General features: G+C 43.3%; 1 protein-coding gene across 6 annotated transcripts in view; it reads right to left on the bottom strand.

Annotated features, from left to right (window-relative positions):
- The window catches only part of KDM6A (lysine demethylase 6A), a 288,042-nt gene that overhangs the window by 45,674 nt on the left and 225,410 nt on the right, over window positions 1-16,958 (bottom strand). The window lies entirely within an intron of this gene.

Raw genomic sequence — 16,958 nt, 5'->3', positions numbered from 1 at the left:
CCACCTCAGACGTTTCACCGATAGATGTCAGGTTAAAATCCCCCATGACTAAAAGTCTAATAATGTAATTATTGTTTAAGATAATTATCTCCCTTTATAACCTTACTGTTGATGTTTGTTCTTTAAAACATCAATAGTGATGTTATAAAGACTATAGATACATTACAATTCTATATAATTATACACACAAATACACGCACGCACGCACAAACACACATCACTCAATCTTTCCGGGGTTGAGCCCTAGCCAATTTTCCCTCATCCAAACCCTGATTGCCTTCAGGAATTGGGAAGCATCACATGGTCAGCCCAGGATGGAGATGTACAACTTATTATCATTGGCATACTGATGATACTGTACTCCATGCCAGTGGATGATTTTGCCCAACAGCTTCATGTAGATGTTAAATAGAATTGGGGAGAATGCAAAGGCTTCAGACTCAATCTCTCCCTTCTGATCAACAATGAGTGGATCCAGAGTCAAGGAGAAGAAACATGGTGTCTGCGATGGAATCTTGTATCAATTTGCAGGGGGAAGGAATGAAGCGACAATTCAGCATTGAGTTGTTGGTATGCAGGAAGAAAAGTTTTTCTGTAATGCTTCACAGCATTTGTCTGATAGATATGCTGAGTGTACTCTAATCTGGCAAGATTCCTATCTATATACAAACAGCAATAAAAAAATATTTTGAGAAATTTGTCCTGTTCTTAGTTTCCCTAGGCCATACAGTTCCTCCCACTCCTAATCCTGAGCTGGCCCAGAACAATATCATGTTCAAAGTCCAGGGATGATCTCTTAAGTAGGGGGTGGACAATTGCCTCCTTCAAGGCAGATAAAACGTTCTCTCTCATAGAGAACCATTTATCACCACCCCATAGGCTGAACCACCTGCTATCTTCCAAACAGACCTTAATCGACCAGAAATAATGGGGATTTAAAACACAGGTGACCAAACTCACAGCTCCACTTCATTAGAGCAAATAGATTCAAGTTTTTCCATGCAAGACCATAGCTCAGACAACTTCTTAGTATTACAGAGCTGAATTCCAATTTTGAGCAAATATGAGCAACTTTATCTGACAAGTGCCTAGAATAAACTTCAGCTCTACAAGAATTCCTGGGAGTCCCCCTTACAAAGAAGGGACCAGGTAGGGCTTCCAGCAGTGACGACAGCATGGAGCAGGCGAGGGAACGGGGCTCCGTTCCTAAAGCTCAAAATATCTTCATTAAAAGCTCTTCTAGGGCATTACCAATCGCGTAGAGAATGGAAAATTAAAGAGGAAGCTCAAGAGACTTGAGTGGAAGGCAAACCCCCGAGTTGATTGGAGCGGCACTCTTAAAACTTAGTGAAGAAGGAGCTGGTCTTCAAGATCAGCTTGGAGTGCTGGCGGCTGTGAGAGTGGGAAGTGAAAATTTAAAGTGACAGCTTCGTTCTGGAAACGTGAGGAATCCCAGAAGGAAGTTAGGAAGTTTTGGCGAGAGACGGCGCGAAATTAGTAAGGCGAATAAGAGGAAAAACACAAAGTGTCGAGAAGGTGGCGACTAAAAGAGGACAAAGCAGAGAATTGAGAAACAGACTGGATTAAGAAAACTGCGAAGAAGGGGAGAGTCCAAATAGAGGAGCTGATAAAAAAGAAAAGATTAGAAACAGATTAAAGAGATTGTGAATGGGAGAGGAAACGGAAGATACCATTGGGGATGTATTGACTGAATGAAAAATGGCGATTGAAGGATTTTGAGAAACTGACGTGAAGGATTATAAAAAGCTGAAGGGACAATTGGACAGTGGAGAACGAAGTGTTAACTAAGGGAACTTAACTTTGAGGAAGGAAAAGATAACTACAAACAAGAAATTATTGACACAAAGAAGGGGACAGTGTTTATTGAATATTTTGGAGCCATTGAATATGCTGGAAGTAAGACAAGAAGAGGAGACATCTTTTCCTAATATCTCCGCCACAATTTCTGCCATTGTCTCTCCTAAATCTTCTTTCTCTTCAACAATATTTTGAAATCTAAAGAAATAAGAAGCTTTCTCCATTTCCAGAAATATGATCGATTCGGCCAATTCTCTATTTATTTGCATCGATTTCTTTTCCCACATTTCCATTTGCTTGTCAATCTGATCAGTTTTTATTTCCACTTTTTGGATTCTCTGTTCATTTTCTACCATTGTTTGTTGTATTTGGGACCAACTTTGGGACCAACTCTCGTCTCCTCGTGGTTATCTGCCATTGTCTCCTAGGTCTTCATAGTTGTTTCCTGTATTAATTGTAATGCTATCTGCATACTTTGAACACTCATTGCCTTTTCTTTTCCTAACATATTACTATCGATCTTTGACTTGTGGAAGAATTTGTTGGTGTAATTAAATATAAAGTACTGTATCGATGGTTGATACCTGAGGGCCTACTTGTGACATGGCAAGAAAAAAAGTATAGGATTAATTCACTGGAGAAGGCAAAAGAATTTTATGAATACCACTTTGTGCAGGGGGATGATCAAGGGAGTAGAGAAGTATTAGAGACTAGAAGCCAGGAGGAAGAGAAATCGGAAGAACTAGAAATAGAGAAAGACTTATAAAAGAAACAAGAAAAAGACTGGATAGAAAGAGAAGGCGCAAAAGGAAGGGCAGTAAGAGAGACTAGAAACACAAAAAGACAGATCAAGTAGAATTTGGGAGAAGCAAGTAAGCTTTTCTCAGTGAATATTAATGGATTAAATATCCCATAGAAAAGGACGCTAATATTAAATACATTAAGGAAATTGGAAGCTGAAGTGATATGCCTCCAAGAGGTTCATATACAAAAAGAATACAGAAAATTATTAGAAAATAGAAAATTAGGAACATTATACAACTTTAGCAGATAAAAAGAAAGGAGGTATTGCCATATATGTAAAGGAAAAAATAAAATAAAATCTAAGATATGCAGACGACGAAGGTAGAATCTTGATGGTGGAATTGGAGATAGAACAGAAACAAATGCTACTTACAATAATTTATGCACCAAATAAAAATCAACAAGAATTCTTTACAAATGTACACAAGAAATTAGTGGACATGGACTAGGAAAGGATTTGTATGAGTGGGGACTTTAATTTGGTGGTATAAGTCGAGAGAGACTATAAAAGTAGTAAAAAAAAGAAAAAGAAAAAAAGTTTGTTACCAAGAGCCTTTTTTGATACAGCATCCGAGTTCAATCTGCGAGACTTATGGAGAGAGACACATAGAACACATAAACAATATACATTTTATTCATACCCACATCACTCGTGGTCCAGGATCGATATGGCCTGGACAACAGCAGAAATTCAAAATGAAATAGAAGAAATTGAAATAGGTGTAAATGATTGGGCCGATCACAATCCAATTATATTAAAATGGAAAATAAACGATGGACAACGAATCAGAATTTGTGTAAAGATAAAAAATATAGACAGATGTTAGAGAGGGAGTTGAAAACATTTTTTCAAATAAATAAAAAAAAAGATACGATACAAAACTTGTGGAATACCACAAAAGCCTATATAAGGGGATTGACCATTGCATATAATTCTAAGAAAAATAAAGAAAAGAGAGTGCAACTAGAAAGCTTGCGGGAAGAATTTTTAAAAATTGAATATGATGTACAAAAGGATCCACAAAATAAAAAGATAAAGGAAAAATGGAACATTATGAAACGTAAGATTAATTTGACAACACAAAAAGAAATAGCACAGAAAATGAGGATAGTGAAACAAAATTATTTTGAGAATGTGAATAAAACAGGCCGATGGCTAGCATATAAATTAAGAAAAGAAAAAGGAAGGAGAATAATACAACAGTTACAAGATGAAAATGGTGTAATACAGTATAGGAGAGAAGAAAAAAAGGAAATAATACAAAACTTCTTTACAAAGCTTTACAAGCAGGGACACATAGCAGATGGGAAAGTTAAACAATACATAGAAGCGGCCAAAATGGGAAAAATTTCTGATGAACAAAGAGAAATGTTAAATAGACCAATAACAATAAATGAATTTGAAACAGTCCTGAAAAAACAAAAGAACAATAAACTATCAGGCCTAGATGGGATTCCGATTGAGTTATATAAAAATACACAAGAGGTACTACAATGGCTAATGTTGGAGACTTGTAATGAGGTGATAGAAATAGCAAAAATTCCGGCAACCTGGACAGAGGTGATCATTACCCTCATACCCAAAGAAGGCACAGATATACAACAAATCCAAAACTATAAGCCAATTTCTTTGCTGAACACAGATTATAAAACATTTGCAACAATAATAGTGGGGAGATTAATTTTTTTTTTGAATAATTATATTTATTTATTTATTTATTTTATTTATTTATTTTTATTTTTATACCGCCCTTCTCCCGCAGGACTCAGGGCGGTGCACAGCCAAAATAAAACATAGTATACAAAATTTAAAAACAATTTAAAAACAATTAAATAATTTTGGCCCAAATAATTTAAAACAACTCAGATTAAAACCGAATCAATTAAAACTGAGAGGATGGGATCAAGCCAGCCCGGCTAGATGGAATAAGTGTGTTTTCAGGGCACGACGAAAAGTCCGGAGGTCTGATATCGTGTGTATCTCAGTGGGTAGGTCATTCCAGAGGGCTGGTGTCGCCACAGAGAAGGCTCTCCCCCTGGGGGTCGCCAGCCGGAACTGTCTGGCCGACGGCACCCTGACAAGGCCCTCTCTGTGCGAGCGAACCGGCCGGTGGGAGGCTATTGGCGGCAGAAGGCGGTCTCGCAAATACCCCGGCCCTAAGCCATGAAGCGCTTTAAAGGTGATCACCAACACTTTGAAGCGCACCCGGAAGACCACAGGAAGCCAGTGCAGCTCGCGCAGGAGAGGTGTCACGTGGGAGCGCCCCGTCATTCCCATAATCCCCCGCGCGGCCGCATTCTGGACCAACTGCAGCCTCCGGGTGCACCCCAAGGGGAGCCCCATGTAGAGAGCATTGCAGTAGTCCAGGCGGGAAGTGACGAGTGCTTGAATGACCGTGCGTAGGGAGTCCCGATCCAGAAAGGGACGCAACTGGTGTATCAGGCGAACCTGATAGAAAGCCCCCCTGGCCACGGACGTCATATGCTCTTCTAAAGACAGCCGTGCATCCAGGAGGACGCCTAAGTTGCGAGCCCTCTCCGTGGGGGCCAATGATTCGCCCCCAATAGCCAGCGATGGCACCAGCTGGCTATATCGGGACGCTGGAAGCCACAGCCACTCGGTCTTGGAAGGGTTGAGTCGGAGCCTGTTTCTCCCCATCCAGGCCCGCACGGCCTCCAGGAACTGGGACATCACTTCAAGGGCATCGTTGGGGTGGCCTGGGATGGAGATGTACAGCTGAGTGTCGTCAGTGTACTGATGGAACTCCACCCCAAAGCCACGGATGATCTCACCCAGCAGCTTCACATAAATGTTGAACAGAAGGGACGAGAGGACCAACCCTTGGGGCACCCCACAAGCAAGGTGCCTTGGGGTCGACCGCTGCCCCCCTGTAAACACAGATTGCGACCGGTCAGAGAGGTAGGAGGAGAACCACCGCAGAACGGTGACCCCCACCCCCAGCCCCTTCAACTGGTGCAACATGATACCATGGTCAATGGTATCAAAAGCCGCTGAGAGATCTAACAGGACCAGGATAGAGGAGCAACCCCTATCCCGAGCTCTCCAGAGATCATCCACCAACGCGACCAATGCAGTTTCCGTGCTGTGCCCAGGCCGGAAGCCGGACTGGAGCGGGTCCAGATAGTCAGCTTCATCCAGGTACTGGGGAAGCTGCCGTGCCACCACACTCTCAACAACCTTCACAATGAGGCGAAGGTTGGAGACTGGAAGATAGTTAGCCAAAATAGCCGGATCCAGAGAGGGCTTCTTGAGGAAGGGCCTCACCACCACTTCTTTCAAAGAGGCCAGCAGGACACCCTCACTCAGAGAGGCGTTAACAATCCTCTGGAGCCAGCCTTGTGTAACCTTCCAGGAAGCCAGTACCAACCAGGAGGGACACGGGTCCAATAAACATGTGGTCGCGTTCAGCCGTCCCAGGATCCTATCCACGTCCTCGGGAGCCATAGGATCAAACTCCTCCCAGATAACATTCTCAAGACCTGCCTCAGTCATCCCGTCTGGACTTACCCAGTCAGAGGCCAGGCCTTCCCGAATCTGAGCGATCTTGTCATGCAGATACTGCATAAAGTCCTCAGCTCGAACCTGCAAGGGATCATCCCGCGCTTCCAGATGGAGGAGGGAGCGGGTCACCCTAAACAGGGCGGCTGGGCGATTATCTGATGACGCGATAAGAGCGGCAAAATAGCTAGATTTCGCCGCTTTTATCGCCACTAGGTAGGTCTTAATATGAGACCTCACCAGTGTTCGGTCAGATTCGGAGCGGCTGGTCCTCCAACTACTCTCCAGGTGTCTTTTCCTGCGCTTCATCTCCCTCAGCTCCTCGGAGAACCAAGGAGCTAGGTGAGTTTGGTGCCGGGTCAGAGGCCGCAAAGGCATGACGCGGTCCAAAGCCCCGGCGGCCGCACTATCCCAGGCGGCCACTAGGTCTTCAGCCGAGTCATGAGCCAGAGTCTCAGGAAATGGCCCAAGCTCCATCTGGAACCTATCAGGATCCATCAGGCGCCTGGGGCGGAACCACCTGGTTGGTCCCGCCTCCCTGCAGCGAGGTGCAGTGGTTAGAAAGTCCAGTGGAAGGAGTGAGTGGTCAGACCATGACAAGGGTTCGATGACTATATCCCCTGTATCAAGGCCACTCGACCATTGACCAGAGACAAAAACTAAATCCAGAGTGTGTCCACCCGTGTGAGTAGGGTCATGAATTAATTGAGTAAGGTCCATGGCCGTCATGGAAGCCATGAACTCTCAAGCCACCTCAGACGTTTCACTGATAGATGGCAGGTTAAAATCCCCCATGACTAAAAGTCTGGGGGTATCAACCGCCACCTTGGCTATGACGTTGAGCAGCTTGGGCAGGGCCGTTGCCACGTGGCAGGGAGCCAGGTATGTGACCAACAAGCCCATCTGTACTCCATGGCCCCATTTCATAAAAAGGGACTCACATCTGGCTATCTGTGGAACAGTGGTCTCTCTAGGGTCAAGACCTTCCTTTATAATAATCGCCATCCCCCTGCCCCTGCCCTGAGCTCTTGGCTGATGGAATGCACGGAAGCCTAATGGGCACATATCTACGAGGGGCACTCCCCCCTCATGGCCCAACCAGGTCTCCATGATACCTGCCAGGTCCGCTCCCCCCTCCTGAATAAGATCGCAGATGAGGGGGGCTTTATTTACCACGGACCTGGCATTACACAACAACAGCCGAAGGCTCGGGCCCAGAGAGTCTGAATAGCCCGGGGTGCGAGAAGGGCTTTGGGGACCGGGGCGCGCCACCGCTCGAAGATAGCGAGTGCGCATCCCCACCACATGATACGGCCCCCTGCTCCCGCCATATCTGCCCCTCCCACTCAGCGCATTGATAGAAAAGCCCTCGACAGAACAGACTCTAATGTCCCCCTTACCCCCGGAATCCACATACTTTCGGACCAAAATGGTTTCCTGACCGGGGGGGGGGGATTAAAAATAACATGAGGATAATAATGAATGTCCTTGAATATTATGAAAGCCATTTGGAAAAGTAAGCGGTACTGGTTTTCCTTGATGCCCAAAAGGCCTTTGATAATTTGAATTGGAATTTCATTACAACACAATTAAAGTATATGGAATTGGGTGAAAGATTTGAAAAAATGGTGGGGAAAATATATTCCAAACAAACAGCTAGGGTAGTTATAAATGAGGGGTTGATAGAAAAAATTTATATTATAAAAGGGGTTAGGCAAGGATGTCCCCTTTCTCCTCTTCTATTTATTTTATCACTCGAAACTCTTCTAACGAAAATTAGGGAAGATCAGGAAATAAGGGGCTTAAAAATTAGGAAGGAAGAATACAAGACTCAAGCATTTGCTGATGACATGATATTTATTTTGGAAGATCCATTAGAAACGGGTTCTAAATTGATACAAAAGATAGAAGAATTTAGTGAAGTAGTGGGACTCAAAATTAATAAGGATAAGTCAAAATTAATAACAATTTTTTTTTTTACAAAGGTCAGGAAAAGGAATTGGAGGACAAAATAAAAATGAAGGTAACTAAGAAAATAAAATATCTGGGAATTTGGCTTACAACGAAATGTTTCTCAATTAAAGAGGACAACTATGATAAATTGATACACCAAATAAAAAAAGACTTAGGAAATTGGGAAAAATTACAAATCTCATTTCTAGGGAGGGCCGCAACAATGAAAATGAATATATTGCCGAGAATTTTATTTCTGTTCCAAGTGATACCATTAAAATTAGGGAAAACATTTTTTCAAGAATTAAATAAATTAATTTCCAGATTTATATGGCAAGGGAAAAAGCCCAGGATTAAATTAAAACTTTTGCAAGACACAAAGGATAGAGGAGGATTGGCATTACCAGAATGGGAAATTTATCACCAAGTGGCAAGTTTAGTATGGTTAAAAGACTGGATGGAGCTGAAAAATAAGAGTACTAACAAAAGAAGGCCATGACCAGCAAGCAGGGTGGCATGCATTCCTGTGGGATGAGAAATATAAATCACATAAATATTTTCAAACACATTTGATCAGGAATGCATTGCTACAGATTTGGGAAAAAACAAAACAAAAACACTGTACTTGAATCCCAATGGGGTTATCACCAAGCATTGATATACCCACATTTATTGGAGAAAAATAAGATAATTAGATATAAGGAATTGGTAAATGATCAGGGAGATTTGAAAACAAAACAAGAATTGGAACAAGAAATCGGTAGGATGATGGATTGGTGGACATTTGCACAAGTGCAATCTAAATTCGTAAGAGATAAAAAGATATATGAAATACGAAAGGAGCTGCAAGAATTAGATAAAATTATTCATGGAACAGAGATAAAATTAATTTATAATATATACCAATATCTACTGAGGTATAAAATGGAAGAAGAGGTAGTTAAAGATACCATGATTAGATGGGCTAAAAAATTTGGCTACAATATAGAATTGGAGAAATGGGAAACATTATGGGAAATAAACATTAAATTGACTCTTTCAACGGCATTCAAGGAAAATCAGTTAAAAATGTTCTACAGATGGCACTTCACACCAGTACGACTTGCTAAAATGTTTCTGAACAATTCTCCAAATTGTTGGAAATGTAAAAAAGTCCCCGGAACATATTATCATCTCTGGTGGACATGTCCCAATGCGAACAATAATTTTCTAAAGAAAATTAGAAGTTGGATAGAAGAGATAATTGACTATAATGTGAATTGGAAACCAGAAACGTTTTTACTGGGGATATTGAACAGAACTTACAGTAAAGAAATTAGATATTTGATTCTGCATATAACTACAGCGGCAAGGATAATCTACGCACAGTCCTGGAAAAGTGAAAAGATTCCAACAGAGGAAGAAATAATTAAGAAAATCCTGGATGGTGCGGAGATGGATAAATTAACGAAAGAAATAAAAGAAAAGGATTATCAAGTATGGAATAAGTGATATGATTGGCTCGAGATTAGGGAAAGTAAATGTGAATAAACAATGGAGAGAAGAAGCTGACAAATGTGTAAAAGGGATGATAAAGATAATGATAATAAAGGATAGGAAAAACGGGGAATATATATAGTAGAAAGTAAGAGGAACAAAACTGATATATAAAACGAAACACATATTGTATGTTTGTGTTTTGTATGTTGTGTTGTGTTGTGTTGTTGTTGTAAAATCAATAAAAATAAATAAAAAACAAAAACAAAGAAGGGACCAGGTCACTGTAAACAGGGTCACTGGCCAGCTCTCTAGAGATGCAATAAGGGCAGAAAATTAAGTAGATTTTGTTGCCCTTATCATCACAAGTAATCCTTAAGAATGATTCTTACCCATGTTTGGATTCACTATTTGTTTTCCTTCAGTGGGTATCTCTTATGTCATTTCATCATCTGAACCACCTATGAAAACGACAGAACCCACCATAATCCATAGATTATGCAAGCATAGAAAAGATGTATAGGCATGATCTGGTTCAAGGCTAAATTTGGTCTCTGGGAAACAACACTGTTGAACTGTGTACCAAAGCCCAAAGCACAATCCTATGCTCCCTGTAAAATAAGGTCCATCAAATGCTTAAGGCACACGTTTAAATAGGTCTTGCCTCTCACTTCTGGCGGAACTACTCGCCCTTGATGTAGCAGAGATGTTGATCTCTTTACCGTTTCTTCACAGTTACAGGTTTAGAAAGTTTTCTAAGCCAGAAGAAACCTCTCCGGGAAAGGAGAGGCTTTGAAAATCAATCCTTTTGCTTCCCTGAGTAAGCCAGACACTCTCAGACTGCTTCTTGGAGAAGAAGAAGGTGAGTCCCTGGCTGGGGTGGGGCAACCATGCAAGTTCACTGTGGAAGAACCAGCCATTCATAATGGACAATAAAGGGTGCTATCGCTTCTTAAGCACTAGTTTTTCTGTATATTTACCTTTCATGCTGAAAGAGGCTTTCTCTGCTTGCAGCCTGTTGTTTCCTTTTTGTGGAACCATAGTATTGCTAATTTTTTAAAATATCTCACTAGCATCATTAAACCAAGTGGATTTTATGTTACAAAGCTATAACTCTAAAAATCTATAACTCAAAATTATTAATTAAAAAAAATTAAAATATTTAAATTAATTTTAAAATTAAAATAATTGTATAAAATAATTAAGTTCAAAATTTTAAATCTCAGTTATATATTGTCACAATGACCACATGAAATAACACAGAGAGACTTGAGAGATTATCAGGCGATATAGAACTTCTAAGGCCTTTTATGGATGAATACATAGCCATAACGCATGAATTAATTCAATCGATGGGAATAAAGCTTGAAACCGAGATTGATGCTCTAGCAAGGGAACTCTGGGAGAAAAAAATGTCGGAATGGAGACATTGAACAGGTGAAGGATAGAGTGGACCTTACGGAGTACAAACTGGAGAAGACAAATAATTTGTGTGAAGCTGAATTGGGCGAGATAACAATTTTGGAATCTCAGATTAAGGCATTTCAATTAAGATTTCGAGCAATTCCTGAACAACCAGGAAAATATATCAGGCTAAGTAAGGATGATTAAGGCTGACTCAGTTAAGAGTCGGACAGTGAGGAGTTGGGGAGGAACATGGGCCAGTCCTGGAGTCTGGGGAAGGCTCAGACGAGGGCTCTGCGTTGGAGGCAGAGATGGGGCCAGGGCCATCTGGAAGTTATGTGCGGACTCCGGAGCCTCCAGAGTCAGACATCAGAGAGGCAGAGGAACAGGGGGAGCCTGTTCCCAGGGCGCGCATGCGCAAAGCTGCCAGAAGGCAAGAACAGTTAAAACAAAAGGGATGGCTCGGGAGTAGGGCTTGGAGATGATTGGCCCCTCCCATAAGACTTAAAAGAGGAGCAAAGGCACGTGGGCCTTTGCAGGAAGCAATGTTTGTTCATTCTGTTCAGCTTAAAGCCTGAAGCTCTGTTTGATTCTGGACTCCATGTGGCTCTGCCAATTAGATTTTTGGCAGTATGTCAAGGGAGCTAAAGGTGGGTGATTAGCCCAAAGGACTTATCCCGAAGGATTTTTTACAATTAATTGAGACTCATCTGTGAATGAACAGAATTCACAGCTGTTGCAGTAAGAGGTTTTTGGGACTACTCATGTGTTTTAATGACTCAGGAAGCCTAGGTCAGAACAGCTAAATTGATTGTTTTGATTAAAGAAAAGAACATAAATATTTTATTTTGCTACATGGAGACCGCTTCTGGACTTTATGCTTGAGGTGGAAAAAGATGAAACTTTGATTTTGGGTTTTACTGATTAGATTAGTTTGTTATTATAGAAATGGCTAGTTTATATTATTTTGGAAAAGTAAAAAGTTGAGGTTTGATGTTAATGCTTTATTCTACTGCAACCGAGAGAGTAGGATATCAATGCTTTTTCTTTTCTTTTCTTCTTCACTTTTCTTTCTCCCTTTTCTCCCCACTATGTCCTATTATTTGCTTTCATATTTTTGTATTTTATTCTATAATCTAATAAAAATCTTTAAAAATAAATAAATAGATAGATCTTATTTATTTTTATTTTTATTATTTTTTAAATTTTTATACCGCCCCCTCTCCCGAAGGACTCGGGGCGGTGAACAGCCAGAATTAAAAACACACAATACAAATATTAAAATATATTAAAACAAAATTAAATTATCTTAGGCTTCTCCAATTTAAAACCCCTTACCCATAAAAATTCACCCAATTAAAAATTTTAACCCAGCCCGGCTTGCTGAAATAAAAAAGTCTTCAGGGCCCGGCGGAAGGTCCGGAGGTCCGGGATTAGTCGTATCCCTGGGGGTAGCTCATTCCAGAGGGCGGGTGCCCCCACAGAGAAGGCTCTTCCCCGGGGGGGCCGCCAGCCGACATTGCCTGACAGACGGCACCCCGAGGAGACCCTCTCTGTGGGAGCGTGTTGGCCGGTGGGAGGTTATCGGAGGCAGAAGGTGGTCTCGTAAATAACTGGGTCCTAAGCCATGGAGCGCTTTGAAGATGAGAACCAACACCTTGAAGCGCACCCGGAAGACCACTGGAAGCCAATGCAGCTCGCGCAGGAGAGGTGTCACGTGGGAGCGCCATGTCGCCCCCATAAGTACCCGCGCGGCCGCATTCTGCACCAGTTGGAGCCTCCGAGTGCTCCTCAAGGGGAGCCCCATGTAGAGAGCGTTACAGTAGTCGAGGCGGGAAGTAACGAGGGCATGAGTGACCGTGCATAGGGAGTCCCGATCCAGAAAGGGGCGCAACTGGCGTATCAGGCGAACCTGATAGAAAGCCCCTCTGGCCACGGCCGTCAAATGCTCTTCTAAAGACAGCCGTGCGTCCAGGAGGACACCCAAGTTACGCGCCCTCTCTGTGGGGGCCAATGTCTCGCCCCCAATAGTCAGCGATGGCACCAGCTGACTATATCGGGACGCCGGCAGCCACAGCCACTCAGTCTTGGAGGGATTGAGTCGGAGCCTGTTCCTCCCCATCCAGACCCGCACCGCCTCCAGGCACCGGGACATCACTTCAAGGGCATCGTTGGGGTGGTCCGGGGTGGAGATGTACAGCTGGGTGTCATCAGCGTACAGATGGCACTGCACCCCAAAACCACGGATGATCTCGCCCAGCGGCTTCACATAAATGTTGAACAGGAGAGGCGAGAGGACCGACCCTTGTGGCACCCCACAAACCAAGTGCCTTGAGGTCGACCTCTGCCCTCCAGCCAACACAGACTGCGACCGGTCGGAGAGATAGGAGGAGAACCACCGTAAAACAGTGCCTCCCACTCCTAACCCCTCCAACCGGCGCAGCATGATACCATGGTCGATGGTATCAAAAGCCGCTGAGAGGTCTAATAGGACCAGAACAGAGGAGCAACCTCTGTCCCGAGCCCTCCAGAGATCATCAACCAACGCGACCAATGCCGTTTCCGTGCTGTACCCGGGCCTGAAGCCGGACTGGAACGGATCTAGATAGACGGTTTCATCCAGGTACTGCGGGAGTTGTCGCGCAACCACACTCTCAACAACCTTCGCCAAGAAGCGAAGGTTGGAAACTGGACGATAATTTGCTAAAACAGCTGGGTCCAGAGAGGGCTTCTTGAGGAGGGGCCTCACCACCGCCTCTTTCAAGGCGGGAGGCAAGAACCCCTCACTCAAGGAAGCATTTATAATCCTCTGGAGCCAGCCTCGTGTAACCTCCCGGGTAGCCAGCACCAACCAGGAGGGACACGGGTCCAATAAACATGTGGTTGCGTTCAACCTCCCCAGCATCCTGTCCACGTCCTCGGGAGTCACAGGATCAAACTCATCCCAGATAACCGTCTCAAGACAGACCTCGGACAACCCGCCTGTACCTACCCAGTCAGAGTCCAAGCCTTCCCGAATTTGAGCGACTTTATCGTGCAGATAATGCGCAAAATCCTCAGCACGACCTTGCAAGGGGTCTTCCCGCGCTCCCAGATGGAGAAGGGAGCGAGTCACCCTAAACAAGGCAGCTGGGCGATTTTCTGCCGACGCGATAAGAGCGGAAAAGTAATTACACTTCGCCGCCTTTATCGCCACTAAGTAGGTCTTGATATAAGACCTCACTAGTGTACGATCAGATTCGGAGCGACTGGCCCTCCAACTACTCTCTAGGCGTCTTTTCCGGCGTTTCATCCCCCTCAGCTCCTCGGAAAACCAAGGAGCTGGGCAGATTCGGCGCCGGGTCAGAGGCCGCAAAGGCACAACCCGATCTAAAGCACCAGCGGCCGCCCTATCCCAGGCAGCCACCAGGTCTTCCATCTTGGGTCTATTCAGGGAGATGCACCACCAGAGAATCTTAGAGCCAACAGGGAGCGACCTGCACATGGACTGATAGAAACATCCCCAACTGCAAATCATATTGCCACAGCCCCAAGATAAAAACAGGCCTACAATTCTCTGTAAATTGAGCAAAAGATGGTTGGCTGAGGTGCATGATTGCCACGAACTTTTGATCTACCTTGGAGTCTATACCCAAGTACAGCAGATTCAAGTCTCTAGAATCACAAATCTAGAGAACTCCACTGCCAACTTAGTCACATACTTTAGCAGCTCTGGTAGAGAGGATGCTGTGCAGCCGAGAGGATGGTACACAACCAACAGTTTCTTCTGTCCCCTATAGCCTAACTTCACAAATAAAGTTTCATACCTAGCAATTTATAGAGAGGCACCCTGAAAGTGACTAAGGTTTTTCAGACCTCAGCCTCAACCCTGAATTTATGGATTCCCACAAGAAACCCAACTTGGCAAATCTCAGGGGGGAACCTCCTTCACCAGGCCCAGCCAACAGGTTTGAATAATGCAAACAGTCAGCTCTCTCACCCACAATTTAATTGTGGATAAGGAAAGTCTTATTAGGCTGACCTTATATTAAGTAGTAGCAGCTGGGTGATTACCAGGTTTTGGATCAGAGCATGGTAAAGGCAATACCAACACTAAAGCTTGAAGCCAGCTTCTATGAAACTTGCCCACCCTCCATTTCCTACCATCTCTCTGCCTGTTACCACCCTTGCCTGCATCTTCCCCCCTGATCACCCCAGACTCCCTCAGCCCAAAATGCTACATCCCCAAGTCAGAGGATCCCAACATTCTAATCCACCTTTAAGAGTTGACCAGTATTGGAATGGGAAGCCTTCTGCCATCCCCTGAGCATCTCTTAGTTTAGGCTATCACATCTCTCTTTCCATCTGTTATACATCATGCAAAAAATTACTCCACACAAATTGCCCTGCTGTCATCTGGGATAGAAGAATCATAGCCCACATGGCAAGGTTAACACAGAATACATCTTTGCAACCCTTCTGTTACACAGGGGAAAACAGTAACAGTAGCCCAGAGAACATCCCAATTCTAACCCTAACATTGTCAAAGTCATAAACTCTACAAATGGCACTGGAGAGACAGATCCAAACATTAGATGGAACAGGACTCCAGTTATGTAATTGCTTCAGCTGGCTGGCAAGTTGTATGCAACTGGCAGAAAAGATGAAACTAACAAAATGGCTGTGGTTCTAACTAGCTAGTCTGAACAGTTAGAACACAGGCCAGTGTCCTTCAAAAGCCTCCTGCCTGCTCCTGCTGCCATTCTGTGCCAAATCCAGAGACCAGCATTACTAGAAAATACAGGCATAGCCTCATCTGGCTGCGAACATAATCCAACAGCCCACAAGTCTGATCATAGATCAGTCTTCGCTGCTGCTGCTTGGAAGTAACACACCACAGTTTGCCATTTTCTCTAAAAATCATCAAGAGCTGAGTAGCTGAGCCAAGGTCACTGCCAAAAGCTGATATGCAATGTGCTCGAGAACCAGCTCATCTGAGACTTCCACTACCACTTTAGCCAATCCAGGCAAAAACAGCAGCTCTGGGCCTACAAATCCAGCCACCTCCCAATCTCCTCCGAATTGCTAGGTAGCTCTGTCTCCATGATCCTCCTGAAGGCTTATCTGAGGAGGCTGCATTGTTCCAGTTTTCCTTAGCTTGACCATCACAACCCCAGCTCCCCATCCTCATGCCCAGCATAAATGGAGGGTTTATACACCTAATTACAAACTATCCATGACATTATTTTTAATACCATCTTTTATATAGCCCACAATATACATTCTTTTACATTCTTTTATTTTATTTATTATATTTTTATACCATTTCCTAAACAAAAGCATATGTCAAAACAATATAAAAACATATTCATTAAAAAGTTGGGGAAGGGAATAAAAAAACAAACAAAATAGTCATTCACATGTAATATACTGAAAAACCAAGCGAAGAGAAAGATTTTCAAAAGTTGTAACAGTAGGTTTATTTCAGGGAAGAAAGCTTTCTAGATTACAGATATCATTACAGGAAGCCTTGCCTAAGAGTATAGGTGGTCTTTGACTTACAACCATCATTTCAGACCAGAATTTCCATTATTAAGCAATAATAATTGTTGTTAAATTGCACCCGATTCTACAACCTTTTCCTCCATGATTGTTAAGCAAATCATTGCAATTGTTAAGTGACTCATGTGGTCGTTAAGTGAATCAGGCTTCTCCCATTGACCTTCTTGGTTAGAAGCCAGCTGGGAAGATCGCAAATGGCAATTACATGATCCTGGAATGCTATAACTGTTGAAAATACATGCCGGTTGCCAAGCACCTGAATTTTGATCATGTGACCATGGGGATGCTGCAACAGTCATATGTCCAAGGACCAGTCATAAGTCATTTTTTTCAGTGCTATTCTAACTTTGAATGGTTGCTAAATGCATGGTTGTAAGTCATGGAGTTTCTGTAAATATGGCAATCAATTTTAGCGAATACCATAGATCAGGGGTCCCAACTC

The sequence above is a fragment of the Pituophis catenifer genome, unplaced genomic scaffold (assembly GCF_029215685.1).
Source record: "Pituophis catenifer annectens isolate HBS135680 unplaced genomic scaffold, rPitCat1.0.hap2 SCAF_4, whole genome shotgun sequence".
NCBI classification, from domain to species: Eukaryota; Metazoa; Chordata; class Lepidosauria; order Squamata; family Colubridae; genus Pituophis; species Pituophis catenifer.
The sequence above is the reverse complement of the archived record's forward strand: the minus strand, read 5'-3'. Positions and strand labels throughout refer to the sequence as shown.